This window comes from Oryctolagus cuniculus, chromosome 4, assembly GCF_964237555.1.
Source record: "Oryctolagus cuniculus chromosome 4, mOryCun1.1, whole genome shotgun sequence".
NCBI lineage: Eukaryota > Metazoa > Chordata > Mammalia > Lagomorpha > Leporidae > Oryctolagus > Oryctolagus cuniculus.
Genome location: NC_091435.1, coordinates 48075362 through 48094125, shown reverse-complemented (window position 1 = coordinate 48094125; position 18764 = coordinate 48075362). Strand labels below are relative to the sequence as shown.

The 18764-nt window shown below is 38.6% G+C and overlaps 1 long non-coding RNA gene across 1 annotated transcript in view; it reads right to left on the bottom strand.

Annotated features, from left to right (window-relative positions):
- The window catches only part of LOC127482962 (uncharacterized), a 71015-nt gene that overhangs the window by 33187 nt on the left and 19064 nt on the right, over positions 1-18764 (bottom strand). Inside the window, exon 2 of the long non-coding RNA XR_007908930.2 lies at positions 11953-12046. This is a non-coding gene — a long non-coding RNA (uncharacterized lncRNA). The remainder of the gene's footprint in view (positions 1-11952; positions 12047-18764) is intronic.

Sequence of the window (18764 nt, the reverse complement as noted above, 5' to 3'; positions counted from 1 at the left end):
AAAATACTCAACAAATTCTTTTCAATCTTCCAGTGTTCTGTTCAGAACACAGCATGTTATTCAAATACACTGTTTCACAATAATTCAACTATTCACAAATATTTTGTAATGGATTTTAAAAAGTAAATATCAAAGAATTCATCACACTTAATGCGATTCCTTTTGTCTCTCCAAGTAGTCTTTCACCAGGAAATCATAAAATGTCATAAAGTTTGTTGACCAAGTTGGCAGTTCCTATTAGACAGAAATAACTTAAGCAGGTGTTGGTGAAACTTGCAGAAAAGGAAATGGAGATTTGTCTCCATATTGTAAATTTAAAATTTAGTTGACTACCAAATGTCTCTTTCCTCTCCTTTTTCCTGGATCCTGGAATCTGAGCCGACAGAGCCCATCTGGGAAGGCACGGCAACCAGATGGCCACCGTGAACTGCTGGGGAGGCCCCACAGCCGTCAGAGCCAGTCCCAGAAAAGAAACCTCTTTGGGACACAATGAATAGAGGCCTAATTTATATTTTAGGGCTTTTGAATGAGATTAAACCCAATAGTGGCATGAATTTAAACTGCAGTTGGGAGGGTTTCTTTCTTTCCTTCTTTCTTCTTCTTCTTTTTTTTTTTTTTTGTGTGTGTTCATGCCAGTGACTGAATCATAACTTTGGGGAGCTTCAGATGTGTGAAAAGATGTCACAAAAGAAAGAAGGGCTGAATGGTTGTGTGGCTGTGCAGATTACAAACAGTATGTAAAAGGATTGTGGTTAAAGAGCTTCATCAAAGCAGTACCCTCTGCAATCGATTATTGTCTCACGGATTATGACTTTAGGAAGGATATAACCAGCAGGGCATAAAGGAATGGCATCACTCTCTTTCTTTATCCCAAAGCTTTTGAACAATTGGTAGCAAGGGATTAGAAACCAAAAATATATTGTGGCCTTGTTCTATTCAGATTAGTGTCAAGTTGAAGGGACATGGTTCATGAACTTGGGAAGCATTAGTGCACTTGTAATGGGGACATCCGCAGACCCCATGTGTCTACACTCTTAGTAAGCACCATGATGATATAAATTAGTTCTGGTGTAAGAAAATCAGTAAATCAAATACAGATACACATCTGGCATTTCAGATTTGGATCTTAATCTCTTCTTCATCTTTTCTTTATTAAAGGGCATGTATTAAATTGACTTATTGCACTGAGGATCCTTCTTCCCATGGGAGATGTCTCATAAACATTGATGGAGAATTTTGGAACCATGAACTGAGGCTCAAACAACACTAGTCAAATGAAAAATGCAATTAGTGTTTGTCATATTTCTTTTATATTTGGTTGACACTATCATTCAACTACATTTTTCGATTCACGGTTGCCGCAGATAGTGTGTAATTGAATCTATCATGACAATTATTTAATTATCCATGTATTAATTCAGCAAATTAAATGTCTTAAATGTGTCAGGTGCAAATGGATGAAAGAGAGACATTCTTCTTACCTCCCAACATCTTGTTATCTAGTAGGTGGGATAGAAAATTTATCAAGTGCTAAGTGCAATGATAAAGATATACTCAAGATACTGAGTATAATGAAGATGATCAAAGTGAATTTTGGGAGCCCACGTAGATTTCCTGTTGCCTTTGCTGAGTCTTACAGGGTAATTTGCAGGAAGAGGGGTAGATGATAACCAAAGGCAAGATGAAAACCAGCATGCTGCCTTTAAGAAACTGGACATACTAGGGGCTGGCACAGTGGCGTAGTGGGTAAAGCTGCCACCTGCAGTGCCGGCATCCCGTATGGGCATCAGTTTGAGTCCCGGCTGCTCCACTTCGGATCTAACTTTCTGCTGTGGCCTGGGAAAGCAGTAGAAGATGGCCCAAGTCCTTGGGCCCCTGCCCTTCCATGGGAAACCCAAAAGAAGCTCCTGACTCCTGGCTTCGGATTGGCTCTTCTCCAACCATTGTGGGCAATTGGGGAGTGAACCAGTGGATGGAAGACATCTTCCTCTCTCTCTGTCTCTCTCTGTGTAACTCTTTCTAATAAATAAATAAATCTTTAAAAAAATAAACTGAACATACATTCCTTTTATTGAAGTCTGCAAGAGGAGCCACGAAGCTTGAAATGAGGCAAGTTTCAGAAACCATAGTTTATCAGATGAGTAGGTTGGGGCTCATTATACTGAAGATAAATCATCAAAATGTTGTGGAACTAGGGCAGAAAAGTTAGATTTCTATTCACTTTAGACTTCTCTGGCAGGTTCAGGCAACAGATCTGAGGACGATACCAGAGGTAGGAAATCCATTTAGAAGGCTGTTGCAAAATCATATTAGCAAAAAGCAGATGCTGGAAGTTAATATGTCAGACATACCCTAAAGTGGCTCCCAGTTGAATTAAAAGATAAATTTATTTTTTGGCACAAAATATTTTGAAATTCAAGCACATGGGATTCTTCAAAAGCATATTATGCATCTGTGAAATATATGATTTGTTCTCTTTATATTAATAATTTTTTTAAAAAGGAAAAAATTTCAAAATTTCCTTAAAATAAACTTATTTTTTAAACTTTTATTTAATGAATATAAATTTCCAAAGTACAGCTTATGTATTACAATGGCTTCCCCCCCATAACGTCCCTCCCACCTGCAACCCTCCCCTTTCCCACTCCCTCTCCCTTTCCATTCACATCAAGATTCATTTTCGATTATCTTTATATACAGAAGATCAGTTTAGCATAACTTATTTTTTCAATTCCATTTGTCCACAGACATTTTCATAGTACTCATATAGAATATGGCAAAGATATGAACTCTAATTCATTTGATTGTATAACATTATAAAGGCTTCATATTAACAAAGCAAGGTGAGAAAATTCTGCTTGCTAGCTTAGTAATCTGCCATGTTTTGAGAGGTCTTTAGAGAAGGTGATGGCAAGGAACTGCAAACATCCTTTAGGAGATAGGTGTGCCCTGGCAGACAGCCAGCAAGAAAACAGGGACCTCAGACTCAAAACCACAAGGAATTGAGTTCTGCCAGCAACATTTAAGCCTGGAAGAGGACTCGAAGCTCTAGAAAGGAATGCAGCCCCGTGAGACCTTGCAGCCTTATGAGACCCTGAGCAGAGGGCTCAATTAAGGCATTCCTGTGCTTCCAACCCACAGATATTGTGACATAATCAATGTCTGTGCATGGTTTTTTTTAAGTTACTAAATGTATGTTATTTCACTATGCAGCAATAGAAAATGAATATAGGCAGTTAAGAAGGAATGGATACAGGAAATCTTTTGGAAGTGAAGTTGCAGACCAGGTGATTGATTAGCTGTGGAAAATGAGTGAGAAGAAGAGACAAAGACAGCAAAGTTGTTGATGTTGATCATCATATTTTTAGTAATTCAGCTCCTCAAAATATTTAATTGGAATCCCTGTGACTCTATGTGAGTTTTTTCTCTACTGGTACACAAGGCTAGATTGAAGTTATCTGGAATCTGTATCCCCAAAATGATGGAGAGAGATCTGGCAGAGAAATAATGCAACAGGTTGATTACTAATATACATATATGTAATATATGTATATATATAATATATAATAGATCTGATATATATACATATATATCTGATATATACATATATAATATATGTATATATATAATTGCTATATAATATAGTATGTACTAATTTCTAATATGAATATGCAGCTTGGGTAGATACAATACTAATCTGTATAACTCAAACATTCCTCCACCACAGCCAAAATTTTCTAGAAAATATAACACAGATTAAGAAGTTTACAATTACAATAATACAGATAGGATGTAGAAATTTACCTAATCAAATAGAGAAGAGCTTCTTGGAAAAGTCGCACATTCAAAGGACATACAGAAATATTTGAAATCAATGAATAAATAAATGCTCACGAGTGAGTGACTTAACTTTTGTGCAAGGATTTCACGGATGCACACCAAGGAGTCATGAGGTACACATACAATATAGGGTTTATTGGAGGAAAACTTACCAGAGAATAATAGAGAATGTACAGTGTCCTAAACTCATTATGCCATGGTCTAGTTGGGATATTTAGGTGACCTGTGTGTACAGTGGTCAGTGATTCAGCAAAGGGAGGTCTGCTTCTCCCAGTGGATTGGATCTGAATCTGAGAGCTTTTCAAAAATAAGAACAAGCTTTGCTCTAAACCTCATTACATGTCTATGTATTACATGATATAGCCTAAGAAGCAAAGGGAACACCAGGTTTCTCTCAATAACAATAAATGAATCAAGACACTTTTCCTCCCAAGAACAAGTACCATACATATGAATGATCAAGGTCTGCATGCAAGGGTAATGGGAACAACCTTGCATGCCAAGAATACTGATGTCATGCAAAGCTGAACCAATTCTCTGATAAATACTCATAGAAGAAAAGAAAGAAGTCCCCTGGGCCTTTCAGAGTTAGTTTTCAACATTTACATGTAAAAATGTTTATTCTTCCAATATTAATCTAAACAAGAAATCAACATAATTCCAAATAAAATATCCACAGTTATCTAGAAGCATTCAATGCCATAAAATTTATATGGTTGTAACTCTTTTTTCTTAAAGATAGGTGCCATACACCCTGATAAATTTTATCCTGATAATAAAATGATAATAACAGAAATAGTTTGGCACTGAGGCAGCCACAGCATACAAACCACTAGAGAAAATTAAAGTAGGCTTTGTCAACCTCAGCATTACTGACTTATTGAGAGATATAATTTGTTGTTATTGGGGGTCAGGGTTGTTTCAGGCATTGTAAGATATTTAGATCCCTAACCATAAATTCCAGATAGTGTCTCCTGTATCACTATGACCCACATTTTGGCAAGCAAAAGTTCTTCAGAAAGTTCCAAAAATTCTCTGGGGGGAAAATTACTCCTGAATGAGAACCACTGATTCAGACTATGCAAAAATAAGCCATGTGTTATAAGATAACCTATGTTTGACGGAATTGACACTACAAACTAATGGTACAACAAATTAAAGCTCTATTGATGACGTTGAGACAAATTGATCCTTATATATAGAGAAATAAAGCTGGGTGGTATGGTGGGCTGAATAATAGTTCACATAAAGACAAGTATTAATTTACATGGCAAGAGGCGAGTTTTCATGTGTGAATTAGTTAAGATAGTGCATTATGTGGATGAATCCAATGCAATCACAGAATTCTTATAAGACAAAAAATCTTGAGAAGATGGAATCAGAGACTGGAATATTGTGAGTGTTTGGCTTGGAAGTTGGAGAAAGGAGCCGTGAGCTCTGGAACACAGGAATACTGCTCAAGAAAAAGGAACTGCGAGGCTACAATTGCTCTTGAGAACTTTCATAGAGAGCATGGTCCTCTAACACCTTGATTTAGGACTAGTGAAAACCTTTCTAGATTCCTTTCCTTTAAAACACTAAAATTTGTCTTAAGTCACCAAGTATGTTACAGAGGAATTAAGAAACTCATAAAGAAACCTACGTCTAAGGGCCGGGGCTGTGGCACAGTGGGTTAAAGCCCCAGCCTGCAGTGGCAACATCCCATATAGATGCCAGTTCGAGTCCCGGCTGCTCCACTTCTGATCCAGCTCTCTGCTATGGTCTGGGAAAGCAGTAGAAGATGGCCCAGGTTCTTGAGCACCTGCACCCATGTGGGAGACCTGGAAGAAGCTCCTGGCTCCTGGCTTTGATTCAGCTCAGCTGTGGCCATTGCAGTCATTTGGGGAGTGAACCAGAAGAATGGAAGACCTCTCTCTGGCTCTAACTCTCTCTGTAATTCTGTCTTTCAAATAAATAAAATAAAAATAATTAAAAAAAAGAAACCTACCTCTAATCATCTATATTGGTGAATACCCCAAGGATTAAGATATACACATAAAATATCAAATGTTCTCCCTGATCAGTGACAACTGAGCACCAAAAAGGAAACCTGTTGAAGTGAAATGGACACTATGAGAAACAGTGACTTGATCAGCACTTGTCCTGACTGTCAATGAACAACTTAATACTTTATCCCTTTTAGTATTTTTTTGTTCTACTTAATACTATTGGTTGAACTCTTTAATTAACACAATTATTCTTAGGTGTTGAAATTTAACTGAAAAGTGATCTCTGTTAAATAAGAGTGAGAATAAGAGAGGGAGGAGTTGTATAATTTGGGACATGCTCAAGCTGATTTGCTCCAAATGGTAGAGTTAGAAACTTGCCTGGGGATTCTAATTCAATCCCACCAAGGTGGCATGTACCAATGCCATCTCACTAGTCCAAGTGATCAATTTCAGTTCACAATTGATCATACTGATAGGTAAGAGTCAAAGGGATCACATAAACAAAACTAATGTCTGCTAATACTAACTGATAGAATAAAAAAGGGAGAGAATGATCCAACATGTGAAGGAGGATACACAGCAGACTCATAGAATGGCAGATGCCCTCAACAGCACTCTGGCCTCAGAATCAGCGCTTAAGGCATTCGGATCTGGCTGAAGAGTCCATGAGAGTATTTTAGGCATGGAAAGCCAAGACACTCTGGAAAAACAAAAACAAAAACAAAAACAAAAACAAAACAACAACAACAACAAAAAAACACAAAAACCTAAATGAAAGATCTCTGCGAGTGAGATCCCAGTTGGAAGAAAGAGCCATCAAAGAAGGAGGTGCCTTTCTCTGAAGGGAGGAGATAACTTCCACTTTGACTATGATCTTGTCTAAATAAGATCAGAGTCGGCAAACTCAAAAGGCTTCCATAGCCTTGGAAACTCATGACAAGAGCCTAGGGTGATTACTGACGCCATAAACAGGAGTGTCAATTCAACAACAGGAGTCACTGTGCACTTAGTCCCCATGTAGGATCTCTGTCCTTAATGTGTTGTGCAATGTGAATTAATACTATAAGTAGTACTCAAACAGTGTTTTACACTTTGTGTTTCTATGTGGGTGCAAACTGTTGAAATCTTTACTCAATTTATACTAAATTGATCTTCTGTATATAAGATAATTGAAAAGGAATCTTGATGTGAATGGAAGAGGAGAGAGAGTGGGAGATGGGAGGGCTGTGGGTGGGAGGGAAGTTATGGGGGGAAAAAGCCACTATAATCCAAAAGTTGTACTTTGGAAATTTATATTTATTAAATAAAAGTTTAAAAAGATATACACCCAAAATAGCAGATAAAATAAATATTGTAACTTATTTTTAGATTATAAATCTTTGACTTTTGAGCTGGCGCCATGGCTCAATAGGCTAATCCTTCGCCTTGCGGTGCCGGCACACCGAGTTCTAGTCCCGGTCAGGGTGCCGGAGTCTGTCCCGGTTGCCCCTCTTCCAGGCCAGCTCTGTGCTGTGGCCAGGGAGTACAGTGGAGGATGGCCCAGGTCCTAGGGCCCTGCACCCCATGGGAGACCAGGAGAAGCACCTGGCTCCTGCCATCGGATCAGCGCCGGGCACCGGCCACGGTGGCCATTGGAGGGTGAACCAACGGCAAAAGGAAGACCTTTATCTCTGTCTCTCTCTCACTGTCCACTCTGCCTAGCCAAAATAAAAAATAAAAAAAATAAATCTTTGACTTTAGATTGGGAAAGGATTTTCATAAAGAATCCTAAAGCGAGAGCTTAAGATGGCTGAGTAGGGAGGGTGCTTACTGCTCTAGTCTAGATGATAGTTTAAAAAAAGTGGAGAGTTTGCAGTCTCAGGGAAGAGTTAGAAAATGCAGAGGAAATTCTATGCAAATTAGAGGGACACAGTGGACCTACATGGATGGCATGGATACCCACAACTCATGATCCCAGTAGCTGAGAACCTAGGCACCAGTGTTGGAGGGTGAAGTGAATCAGACTGCAGCAGCCCAAGCTACTGGTGATGAAGCTGCAGGAAGAGGGAACCTGGCTTGGAGCCCTGTGGGGGATAGTGTACCTGTCAAAATAGAGGAGATAAAAAAATTGGAGAGACACGTTTCTCTCTCCATGATCACCTTACAGTGGTGTGTTGTAATAATCCAATAAAGTGGGAGCCATTTTGGACATACGTTAACAGCTATGCCAGTTCATGTCTGTGCACAGCAAGCAGCTGAGTGGAGAATCCTAACTCTGGTGAGAAGAACTAACTAACAGGAATCTGGGTGCTCCTGACTGTGGAGGGTTTGTGTGCTGGGACTGTGAAAAAAACTGAGGCTGTGCGTGAGGACTCATGGTGTTGCTGGGATGTTGGGCAGCCACTGTGGGAGACTCCACATGCTCAGAGCTTCCTGGTTACCTGGTGAGGGACAGGGAAATCCTGGGGAATCTGAGCTTACACTGAAGACTGAACAGATCCTTTGTGTGGTCTTTGGGGTTGAGTGGATAAATATTTTACCCATTGAGGCTAGCGCTCAGGCACTGGTCTCCTTTGAGGAGAATAAACCTCCCTTCTAATAAAAAAAAAAAAAAGAGAGAAGGCATTTACCATGCCAAACAGTGGAGAACTGAACAGTTACCTGGCCACAAATACCACAAACTTCTAGATATTCACTGAAAGCAGACTTCCACTTATCTACAGATGCATAGTACAAAGATAAAAGCCATCACATTGGAAAAACAAAGAAACCAATGAGTATCTCTACAAATGCAGAATCACAAGCACATCAATTCAAGAAATAAGAATAAATAATACAACCTGACACCTCCCGGAAAAACACAACACTTCAATACGTGATTGTGAAGATGATGAGTTTGAAGAAATGCAAAGATGTAATTGAAAAATTGTTTATAAGAAAGATTGCATAGACCTAGGAAAAGAAAAAAAGAAAGATTACATAGAAGTAATCAGAAGCAAATGCATAAAATACTGAAAAAAAAATAACTAACTCTAATTCTTCTCAAATTATTCAAAACAATTGAAAGAGAGGGAATCCTCTGAAATTCTTTCTACGAAGCCAGCATCACCTTAATTCCTAAACCTAAAAAAGATGCAACAGAGAAAGAGAATTACAGATCAATTTCTCTGATGAATATAGAAGTAAAAATTCTCAACAAAATTCTGACCAATTGAATCCAACAACACATCAGAAAGATCATCCACCCAGATCAAGTGGGATTTATCCCTTGTATGCTAAGATGGTTCAATATTCACAAATCAATCAATGTGATACATTGCATTAATGAACTACAGAAAAAAAAAACATGATTATCTGAATAGATGCCGAGAAAGCATGTGACAAAATACAACAACATTTCATGATGAAAACTCTAAGCTAATTAGGTATAGAAAGAATATTCCTCAACACAAATAAGACAATTTTTGACAGCCCACAGCCAGCATCCTATTGAATGGGGAAAAGTTGTAAGCATTCCTTCTGAAATCTGGTACCACACAAGGATGCCCACTTTCACCATTGCTATTCAATATAGTCCTGGAAGATTTAGCTAGAACCATTAGACAAGAAAAAAACTCTAAGAAAAAGTATTCAAAAAACAACTCAAAGGAAGAAGTCAAACTATCCCTATTTGCAGATAACATGATTCTATATACAGGGGATCCAAAAGATTCCACCAAAAGACTATTGGAATTCATAGAAGATTTTGGTAAAATAGCAGGATACAAAATGAGCATAAAAATCAATAGCCTTTATATACACAGGTGATGCCAAGGCTGAGATTGAGCTTTTAAATTCATTCCCATTCACAATAGTTATAAAAAATAAAAATTCCATGGAATAAATTTAACCAAGGATGTTAAAGATTTGTACAATGAAGATGACAAAACATTAAAGAAAGAAACAGAAGATACAAAAAAATTAAAAAACTTTGCATGTTCACGGATTATGAGAATTAACATCATCAAAATGTACATTCTTCTGAAAACAATTTACAGATTCAATGCAATACCAATAAAATTACCAAAGATATTCTTCTCAGTTCTCAAAAATGATGCTGATTCATTTAGAAACATGGGAGACCTCAAATAGCTAAAACAATCTTATAAAACAACAACAAATGAAAATGCCATGTTAAGTGTTAAAGTGTTCATATTTAGTGTTAAAGTGACCATTTAAAGAGGACTAAGTGTCTGGTAATAATAAAATATAGAATTAAAAAGGAGTGACTTTTCCAACATGCTAAGCAGTCCACAAAGCATACTCATAGAATTACAGTTGCTTAAAGTAACACCCTGACCTCAGAATCAGCCCTTAAGGATTCCTGGTCTGGATGAAAAGCCTGTGAGAGTATTTCAGGCATGGAAAGCCAAGACACTGTGGAAAAAATGTTCTACTTGAAGGATCTCTGTGAGTGAGATCCCAGTGGAATGAAGTGACCATCAAAGGAAGATGTACTTTTCTCTAAAGGGAGGAGAGAATTTCCACTTTGCTTATGGCCTTTTCTAAATACTGATGGAGTTTGTGGATTCAAAAGGCTTCCATAGCCTAGGTAGCTCATGTCAAGAGCCTTGGGTGGTCACTGACATCATACATTAGACTTTTAATTGTTAAATTAACAGCAAGTGTCACTGTGCACTAACTCCCCATGCAGGACTTCTATCCTCAGTGAGGTGTATTATGAGAGTTAACTGTAAAACTATTTCTCAGTTTTTTTTTGTGTGTTTGTGTGTGCATGCAAATTGTTGAAAACCTTACTAACTATGGAGTTGCTCTTCTGTGTCCAAAGTTAATTGAAAATGAATCTTAATGAGAATGGGACTAGGAGGGGGAAATGGAGGAGGAGTGGGAATATGAGTGGGCAGGCAGGTATGGTGGGAAGAATAACTATATTTCTAATGTTGTACCTATAAAATTTGTATTCCTTAAAAATAAATTAATTTATTAAAAAAATCCCAGAAATCAAACACTTTTAACTCTACCAAGGTCTCACTGAATGGGCATTTAAATGGAGGAATCATTTGCAAGGTCTGAATAGAGCTGAAGTAGCTAAAATATGTTATTTTGTCTTATTAAATATTGAAGTTAAAGCTACTTGAAAAACAGCAGGTCCAAAAATACTTTTACCTTTACCTTATAATATTTCTTAAATGTGGAAGATGAAATTCCCATGTGAAAGACAATCTAAACTCCTAATCTGGAAGGAAAGACAATGTTCTTAACTTCAAGTACATAAAGTCCCGATGGGAAGAATTCTTTATAGAACTTTTTAGAATAGTTCTTAGCTCCCCTATTGTTACTCATATTTTCATAGTTTACTCTTGTATATTTCAGTATAGATACTGATCCTTTCATAGGAGAATTCATTTTAGGATTTTTTGACTTTATGATGGTATGAAAGTAATATGCATTTAATGGAAACACTACTTTGTAATTTGATCTCTTCCTGAGTTAGCTGTACGTAGTCTGATACTCTTAAGCAATGTTGGCTACTTGAGTGAGCAATGCTGCTAGGCAGGGCAGCCTCACAGCCATGAGGGAAAACAACCAATGCTCTACACTGTGTTTGTTGTGTTGCTAAGCTGTGGAGTTCAGTTGATTGGGCATATTTAATGTATTTGAATTATGCTGTTTCAATTTAGGATAGGTTAATCATTTTGTGACCACATCATGGTGGTGAGCATCATCTGTATAAGTAATGGACTCTTACTGATTCTTTGTGTCTCCATTTTTATGAGCTCTTCTGTGATATGTAAAACTTGTATCATAGTTTTTATTCCTGTGAATCTATATTATGCAAATTTAATTTTCAGGTCCAGTGAAATATTAAGTATGGAAGTGGAGATTTTCCCACCCTTATAGTTAAGGGATAAAAACTGATGAAACCTTAGGGCTAGCAATTGCATATGTACAACCTCTATCACCTATAGACCTGAAGGTGTTGGCAGAAGGGTATCAGAAGATATTCAAGCTGCAACTGTGGTCTCGTAGAGGAATGAAACCACTACCAAGTTATGGTCTGGAAGGAAGACAGCTAAGGGAATACCTGTCCCCTTCATCTCCCTTTACTCCTGCCCTCTTTCTCATGAGGTTTCTTCAATCATACCTGGAAACCATAGGATTGGAAAGGCCATTGAAGATTGTCCATGGAGATCAGATTCATGGTTCACAATGTAGGATGGAGAGCATTAACAATTGATCTATGGGAGCACAAAGAAAAAACATTTACCACAAATTGAGATTATTTTTATTTCCAAATATCTACTTTAGAAAAATAACAGGAGGGTGGAGGACTTTAAAATGTTTCAAAGTTAAAAATTGATAAATGGCAGCATCATTTGCAGAATAAGGATTTCTGAGAAGCATCTCATCCATAATGTTACAGAATGCTCAAACCTGGGTCCACTCACCCACCACACAGCAAGCCAGTTTCTGACGCTAGGATGGTGAAATAAAGTGTTTGCAATGCATAGAGCAAGTACTCAGGCAGCTAAAATTTAATTCCTATGCATCCTGGGGGAGTAAAGATTCCAGGACTCCCAAGTCATTTTTATTGATTAATGTTAGGTTTGAGCAGTGTGTAATCATCTTGTGTGTGGGTCCCTGGTAGGCACACACCGTGCTTGTGGTCTTCCTTTGATTGGTGAGTGATACAAAAAGCAAGCATGTTCTTCTAAAGATACTGTGATGGCAGTGGGCTCTGGTCTGTCTGGGGTTTACAGGTAGATTGGTTATTACTTTATTTGATCAGGGCATAGGGTTCATCTGAAATGCCTCAAAATAGAGTCTAGCAATAGGGTGTTAACAATAGAGGTGATAATTGAATTCTAAGTCTTGTTGCCTGGGGTCTTATGGGACCTTTACATCATTCTCTTAATTTAGTAAATTAATCTCTAGTAAGGAGTTGAATCAAAGTGAAGACAGAGGAACTGCAGGCTAAGGGAGAGCAACTGGGACTTGGTAAAGTCTAGATCAAAGGCATCAGAGATAGGAGCTTGGTTTCATAAAAGCAATAACACTGTAGAAAGAATTCAAATCAAGTTTTGAAAATTGCATTTAGCTTGTATTCCTTTTCTTTCTTCTCAGCACTGTAGTAGCTTTGTAAACCAACAGTTTCACAATGTTAGTCATCATGAAAACCAGTTTTCTTTCTTTTTTTTTTTAACTTTTATTTAATGAATATAAATTTCCAAAGTACAGCTTATGGGTTACAATGGCTTCCCCCCATAATGTCCCTCCCACCCACAACCCTCCCCTGTCCCACTCCCTCTCCCCTTCCATTCACATCTAGATTCATTTTCGATTCTCTTTATATACAGAAGATCAGTTTAGCATACATTAAGTAAAGATTTCAACAGTTTGCTCCCACACAGAAACATAAAGTGAAAAATACTGTTTGAGTACTAGTTATAGCATTAAATCTCAATGTACAGCACACTAAGGACAAAGTTAGCATTGAGTGGAGGGAGCAGATGAAATTTGAAGCTTCCTTAAAAAAATACAAACAAACAAACAAACAAAAAAACCATCCAACCAAACAAAAAACTTCATTCAATTCAGGGGAGTGAAGGGGATCCAAAAAACCACTTTATATTACTTAATATATAAAGTGTCTAGATTACAGCAAAATATCCCAAGACATGGGAGAAACAAGAAAGTGTGGCCCATAAACAAACAGGGTAGAGTTCCAGAGAAATGTCATTATGGGATCTGTGGGGCAGCTCCCAGGTAATCCTCACTTGCAGAACTTGTCTTTTATCTGTTCAGAACTGTCCCTGTGAACGCGCTTCTCCCTGAGGCATTTGTGAAAACAAGCAATGGTAATATATGAATTAAAGCTGCTGGAGTTGGTGATTTCAGCGGGGACCAACAAGAAGCTCGATCCAACTATTTAAAATGAAACACTGGGGAATGAGATGGCTGCAGAGGGCTATGGAAAGTTTTTAAAGTAATCTGGAAAATATAGAAGGCTTGTACACATGTGCAATGCTGTGTGAATGCCCAAGAAAGAAAATTTTGATTTCTTGTCTTTGACAGACCTTGAATTGAAGATCTGTATGAGCAGGAATTCAAGGTTAAAGCAGAATTTCAAGCTGCCAGTCAGATTTTAGAAAGTGTTCTACAACATATGCACAGTGCTTCTGGGTGAAAGGTAGAAGATTTATTGCCGCAAAGCATTTAAATTTCAGTGGCTATTCGTGACAAAAATATACATTAGAAAATTAGTTCAGCAAACAAAGAGTATCAACAACAAACAGCAACAGTTCAATCCAGAGGAGTGAAGGGGATCCAAAAACCACTTTATATTATTTAATATATAAAGTGTCTAGATTACAACAAAGTATCCCAAGACATGGGAGAAACAAGAAAGTGTAGCCCATAAACAAACAGGGTAGAGTCTCAGAGAAAACACACTGTAGACTGTCCATGAGGAAGCTCATAAACTGGCATTAATATAAAACATTTTATGTCAACTGTGATATGTTCCAAGAAGTTAAGGGAACCACATCTAAAGAACTAAAGAAATGTGTAAGAATATCTCATGCAATAGAGAACATCAATCAAGAAGCAGAAATGATCAAACCAAAGGACAAATATGAGGTGAGCATTTGACTTGCAATTGACTGTGATTGAGATGCCATCGTGTCCCACATCAGAGTGCCTGGGTTTTGGTCTCAGCTCCATTCCCAAGTTCAGGTTCCTCCTAACGAAGACCCTTGGAAGTGGTTAAGTCATTACTCATGTAATTGGCTCCCTGCCACCCACAGGGGACATCTGGATTGAGCTCTTAGCTCCTGACTTGGGCTCAGTCCACACCTGACTGCTGTGGGCATTTGGAGTTCTCTGCCTTTAAAATCAATCACTCAATCAAGTGATAAATAAAGAGATAAGTAAAAATTCTAGAATTGAAATCTACAACAATGCAAATGAAAATTCACAGGTGGGCTCAACAATAGATTCGAGCTGGCAGCAGAAACAATCAGCAAACTTCAGGATAGGGCAGTTGAGATGATCTAGTCTGAAGGAAAGCAAAAGAATAAAGGAAAATCAATACAGCTCCGAGACCTGAGTGAGCAGCTTGAGCTGCCTATGTTCTTCTCCTCCAGTCCCTGCTCCTCTCCAGGCACAGACTCTGTGTAGTTTCCTTGTAGTGAGTTCTTAACAACTGTTCCCTGCACTTATCTTTTTGAACTTAGGGGTTGCAGGAGCTTTGCTGCTTCTAACACTGGGCTACTGAAATACACGTTGCGGCTCCCCTCAGTCTGATCAAGAATGAAAGGGGTGCTAGTGTTGTGGTGTCTGCAGCAAGTTAAGCCACTACTCAGTGCAGCAGCATGCTGTATTGGAGTGCCAGTTGGAGCTGCAACCTCTCTACTTTCAATCCATCTTCCTGTTTATATGTCTGGATGGCAGGGAAGGATGAGCCAAATACTTAGGCTTCCATAACTCCTGTGGAGGACCATGATGGAGGTCCTGGCTCCTGGCTTCACTTAAGCTCAGCACTGGGCATTGCAGCCATTTAGGGAGTGAACTAACACATTTAAGATCTCTTGCTCCTATCTCTCTCTCTCTCACTGTATTTTGAATAAATAAAATAAAAAAAATAACGAAGGGAAGAATAAAATCATATGATCAATTTTTCTTTTTCTTTTTTTTTTTCTTTTTTTTTTTTTAAATTTTTGACAGGCAGAGTGGACAGTGAGAGAGAGAGACAGAGAGAAAGATCTTCCTTTGCCGTTGGTTCACCCTCCAATGGCCGCCGCGGCCGGCATGCTGCAGCCGGCGCAACGCGCTGATCCGAAGGCAGGAGCCAGGTACTTCTCCTGGTCTCCCATGGGGTGCAGGGCCCAAGCACTTGGGCCATCCTCCACTGCACTCCCTGGCCACAGCAGAGAGCTGGCCTGGAAGAGGGTAACTGGGACAGACTCTGGCGCCCCGACCGGGACTAGAACCTGGTGTGCCGGCGCCGCAAGGAGAGGATTAGCCTAGTGAGCTGCGGTGCCGGCGTGATCAATTTTTCATGGACAACTGGATAATGTCCTAAACTGAGAAGCTTGACTAATTGAATCCCTGCATGGATTTCTAAAAAATGGCAGGTAGATAAAATTAAAATTAGCATTTTAGGTTAAGTGACTTTGGAAATCTTTTGAGGTTTCAAAGTTATTTTATATGTAATTATTTATTTTAAATTTCTCAAGAAGATATTGAGCAACTTTATTTTAAAACAAGGCAGATTCACAATTATTTTGTCTATGACTGATTGTGCACATTCTTTCCCAAAGTGGAGAAATCTGTTTAATAGTGAAAGTTGCCATTTTGGCTAATTAGGAGGGGAAGGAGGTTATGGTCTTCGGTGGAATATGGACTGTTAATAAGTTGAATATTACAGTAAAAATATGGTAATGAATGAATGAAGATACAGAGTGACCCATGGATGACACCAAGCTCAAGGAGGACACATGCCACTTTTGAGCTCATAAGATGGCTACACATTTTTAGAAAGACACATCATATCATCCTTACTATTTCAGTCAATATACTCTAATAATAAGTCATATCAAATTGTCCCTCTGTTAACACGATCATATTAAAATGACGTGGTGTTTTTTTTTTTTTTTTTTTTTTTTTTTGTCTCTGAGGAGTCTAAATCAACAAAACGAGGGAAAAAAAGAGGTAGGATCCTTTGTCTGATAAAGAGAGGCAGAGTGGTGATGATGGAGAAATGCCAGGTGACACACAATTTAGAGAGGAGATATAACTATTTTGACTAACAATTCATGTGTCTGACAGTCAAACCCAAATAATTTAAATGTGGAAGAATGTGGGCTGTGTAACACTTAGTTGGCTTGATAAGTGTGGGAAGGAGATTTGGCATGGAGTCTAAAGATAGAGAACAGACAATTTTGAAAGAAAACTGCTTTGCTTATGACATTGACAACTTATAAAAGTAAAAACTGTTTAAAAGCATGTGTGTCTTCATTTGATTTTTTTAAACTTTTATTTAATAAATATAAATTTCCAAAATACAGTTTATGGATTACAATGGCTTCCCCCCATAACTGCCCTCCCACCCGCAACCCTCCCATTTCCTGCTCCCTCTCCCACTCCATTTGCATCAAGATTCATTTTCAATTATCCTTATATACAGAAGATCAATTTAGTATAAATTGAGTAAAGATTTCAACAGTTTGCACCCACACAGAAACACAATGTGTAAAATACTGTTTGAGTATTAGTTATAGCATTAATTCACATTGTACAACACATTAAGGACAGAGATCCTACATGGGGAGTAAGTGCACAGTGACTCCTGTGGTTGACTTTTGTTGACACTCTCGTTTATGGCATCGGTAGTCACCCTAGGCTCTTGTCATGAGTTGCCAAGGCTATGGAAGCCTTTTGAGTTCGCTGACTCTGATCTTATTTACAAGATCATAGTCAATGTGGAAGTTCTCTCCTCCCTTCAGAGAAAGGTACCTCCTTCTTTGATGGCTCATTCTTCCAACTGGGATCTCACTCGCAGAGATCTTTCATGTAGGTCATGTAGGTCTTTTTTTTTTCTTCTTCTTTTTTTTGGCCAGAGTGTCTTGGCTTTCCATGCCTAAAATACTCTCACGGGCTCTCCAGCCAGATCCAAATGCCTTAAGGGCTGATTCTGAGGCCAGAGTGCTGTTTAGAACATCTGCCATTCTATGAGTCTGCTGTGTCTCCCACTTCCCATGTTGGATTGTTCTCTCCTTCTTAATTCTATCAGTTAGTATTAGCATACACTAGTCTTGTTTATGTGATCCCTTTGACTCTTTTTTTTTTTGACAGGCAGAGTGGACAGTGAGAGAGAGAGACAGAGAGAAAGGTCTTCCTTTGCCGTTGGTTCACCCTCCAATGGCCGCCGTGGCCAGCGCGCTGCCGCCCGCGCACCGCGCTGATCCAATGGCAGGAGCCAGGTACTTCTCCTGGTCTCCCATGGGGTGCAGGGCCCAAGCACTCGGGCCATCCTCCACTGCACTCCCTGGCCACAGCAGAGAGCTGGCCTGGAAGAGGGGCAACCGGGACAGAATCCGGCGCCCCGACCAGGACTATCATTATGATAAATTGTGAACTGAAATTGATCATTTGGACTAGTGAGATGGCATTGGTACATGCCACCTTGATGGGATTGAATTGGAATCCCCTGGCATGTTTCTAACTTTACAGTTATTCTTGAAGATGAAGATTTGTCTTTATTGAGTATACCACTAACTTAAAATCAATTATGTATTCTTAGTGGATTGGATTGAGCAGACAAACATATCTCCTCAACTAATGAATTAGTAGCAGAAGAATATCTTCCTCAGTGGTTTTACTATTTACTATTTGTTGAGTTCTTTTTGTAGTGCAGGGTTAAGTGTATGATTATAAAGAAAATTGAAAGTATGTCATTGTAAAAATTGAAAGAAAAATAAGAAAAGAAGGAGAAGGGAGGATGGGAGTGAGGGAGTGAAGGAGTGATAGAGGGTAGGGTGGGAAGTATCATTATGCTCTTAAAACTTTATATATGAAATACATGAAATACACCCCCTTTATACATCAAAAAAGAAAAAAAAATATGATCTTCCTTTTTGAATGTCTCAGGAAAGGGAATCTACATATATAGTTGCCTATGGCATATGATTTGAGATGACATGAAACGAGTTATGTTTGTTCGGTGGAACAAAAAAGGCCAACTGGGCTCCTAAGGTTTCTCTCCTTAGCCCGAGACAATCTTGATCCAGTCCGATAAACATTTCTCATTATTGATGAGACCTTCTCAGAGGCAACTGTCAGTTTTGGATCATCTCATGCTAGAAAAAGGAAATATTTTCTAGAAACGGTAAAGGGAATAGAGAAATGAATTCTCTGTTACAGAGAACACACAATTTGGAATCCAGTCTTGCCAGA